This window comes from Triticum aestivum, chromosome 1A (genome assembly GCF_018294505.1).
Source record: "Triticum aestivum cultivar Chinese Spring chromosome 1A, IWGSC CS RefSeq v2.1, whole genome shotgun sequence".
Taxonomy (NCBI): domain Eukaryota; kingdom Viridiplantae; phylum Streptophyta; class Magnoliopsida; order Poales; family Poaceae; genus Triticum; species Triticum aestivum.
In genome coordinates this window covers 18073869-18076691 of record NC_057794.1, presented here as the reverse complement: position 1 = coordinate 18076691, position 2823 = coordinate 18073869, and the positions used below count along the sequence as shown (strand labels likewise).

Here is a 2823-nt window from a genome sequence, read left to right as displayed (position 1 = left end):
CTTCCAGATTTTGCATGCAAATCTTGAACAGTTGGATATTGGATTATCTATTTGACAGTACAAACTATATTAACCAGATGGAGCAAACAACTTAATCTCTAGGAATTATTTATGACAAAAATATGAAGGGTCAACTGATTTATAGTGCTTTAGTAATATGAACAAAGCAACCGCATAACGAGAGAGTTACATATTCTCAACCACTATACCTGAACAGAATACCAAAATTACATGGCGAAAGAACGTGCATGTGGCATCCCCTACAACCTCCATACCCAATGTTGGCTACAACAGCGCAAATTGACCCCAAATCAGAACTACCTCATGAATTTTTGCTATGCCCAGCTGACTCTGAATTACACCAAATCAAATGCTAATTCTTCAGAAAACAAAGGATGCCCACAGATCAGTGATCTGATCTTCTAATACGTAATTTAAATACCTCCGAAGTTATAACTTAAGTTTGTAGCCCATTGATATAACCTGACCCAAGTATATCAATAAACAAGACAAGAATACATAAATGTTCAGATAATTTGTTATTGCCTATTCAAAGCTAAGCCCCAACATAGCTAACTTGCTTAGCCCCCATGAGTTTATCCTTTCTGAATGATGGCTTAAAAGGACCATGAATGCAGGAAGAATAACACCAGGGCTTGTCATTTGGTCAAATGAACAAACATCAATAATGGAATTTAAATTAACCATAAAACTCTTTGCTTTTATTCCAAATACATCTTGGGATATTACTAAAGCACTATAAATCAGTGGTGAAGTCACATACTCATATGCTACAGCAAAAAAAAAAGGGATTCTTCTTCTCAGTACATGAGGGGTGAAAGGGATTTTACCCAACAATATAGAATCTCTAGAAATTGTAAAAGAGTACTGTGCGCCGGCCAGCTCCCTTACGATTTATAACAAGGTTCAGGGTACCAGCCTGCTAAATCGTTGCTACTTGTTGATTAGATAGTAGCCACACTCGAGCTACCGCTGCGCCTGAATGATCCTGCTGCTGGGCACATTGACCAACGGTGGCTGCCCCCACCGGAGGGCTGGGTAGCGATCAATGCAGATGGTGACGTGAAGCAAAGATTGGCCGGCTCGGGATCACCGAGGTACCTTTTTGGAAGCTGGTGCAAACCAACACAAGGGTGTTGAGGACCCCTTCATAAGCGAACTATATGCTTTCCGCGAGGGCCTTGAAGCAGCGAGCAGCAGAGGAGAAAGTCATGTCATTATGCAGATGGATTGCTCTGACCTAGTTGATTTATGGCACAGACCCGGTACTATAAGGGTAAATGGTGCGCATATATGAGAGAGATAAAGAGTTTAGCCGATACTTTCCAGGGTTTCAGGCTTCTATGGATTTGACACGAAGTAAATTGGGCGGCGCACCTATGCGCACGAGAAGCTCTTAGCATTTCTTCATTTACTTGCTTTGATGTAATTCCTAGATTCCTGACTTGGTTTATCCAGTCAGATTGTAATCTCTTGTCAGTTTAATAAAGCGAGGAATTAATGTAAAAAAAATACAAGGTTCAGGGTACTGTGGCAGAGTTTAAAATTCAAATGCAAAGCAAACACAACACAAACAGGATACAAACCCATCTAGGGTCCAAGGCTCAAGAGCCGACGCGCGCGTGCACACAAACACAAACACGATACAAACCCATTAGGTTCCAGGCGGGCTCAATGCTCAAGAGCCAACACACACACACACACGATACAAATCCGAAGGGGGTCCTTGGCTAACAAGCCGAAACACACACAAACACTAAGCTGAGGAAGACCACGATAGTGAGGAACATCAGCCACCATCAGCCTCCCCGAAGTTGTCGATGAGAGCATCAAGGATCCGACGATGAAGATCCCTGGGTCGGAGGCCTCATGTTCGACGAAGATCCCTACAATAAGAGCTTTGTTAATTACAAATTTCCATCAGCCCACGCAAATGCAGAAAATCCGACCCAAGCCAGCCAAAAGTTTGGCAAGTTCGTTCCTCAAAATGAAGGTCGCGAAGTGCATCTATTAGAGCTATTTATCAGTACATACCTTGATCTGCGCCCGCCGGGTCTGGAACCAGTATTTAATCTGCTGGGGAGTCAGGCCGGTTTCGCGGCTGAGATTAGCGACCTGGGTCTCGTCGGGGTGGGGGCATTTCTTGAACGCCCTGCGACACCGGCGGTAATGAGATCACAAACAGAAAGAAAATTAAGGCTGGAAGAGATGGAGTGTATGATTAGAGGTGCGTACGCCTCGAGCGCCAGAATTCGGCGCGCCCCGCAGCGGTGGCCGTCCATGCCTACCTGCAGGGTACCAACCTCTCTCAAGCTCGCTCGCTCGCGCTGGCCGGAGGAGACGACTGGAGGAGAAGGAGGAGGAGGAGGAAGGAAGAGAGATCTTGGTGCTCGGCTGTGTGACCTCCGGCTCGCCGTCGCTTCTACTTATACGCGCCGGACTGGTAACGCCAACGCCACTCAGTCATACGCCAGCCTTGCCAATCTTGTTTCCATATGCTGCTTTTCGCACCGAAGTGAAACTGCCGGTTTGACCGCGCTCCTCTGCTGCTCGTCGACCTCTCTCTGTTCGTCCATATCCTTCCTGTCGCGCAAACAGCTGGAGCCATTTAAGGCCAAACCTCCTACTCGCTGTCCTCCTACTGTGCGCAGACTACTCCAAAGCTAGCCTGGATACGTACATACTCATAACCTGGTAGTGTATAATATTGCCTGACCTAATAACCATGCTTATCTATCCTTTTTTTAGGAAATCTATCTATCTTTCTTATATTTACTAATTGGATGCACCTTTCAAGATGTC

The 2823-nt window shown here is 45.5% G+C and overlaps 1 long non-coding RNA gene across 1 annotated transcript; it reads right to left on the bottom strand.

Moving 5' to 3' along the window:
- Positions 1-1664: 1664 nt before the first annotated feature.
- On the bottom strand, positions 1665-2408 carry LOC123074055 (uncharacterized). Its single transcript, XR_006435857.1, has 3 exons — positions 2257-2408; positions 2056-2173; positions 1665-1907 (listed from the first exon to the last, which is right to left on the bottom strand). It is a non-coding gene; the product is annotated as an uncharacterized lncRNA (long non-coding RNA).
- Positions 2409-2823: the final 415 nt, after the last annotated feature.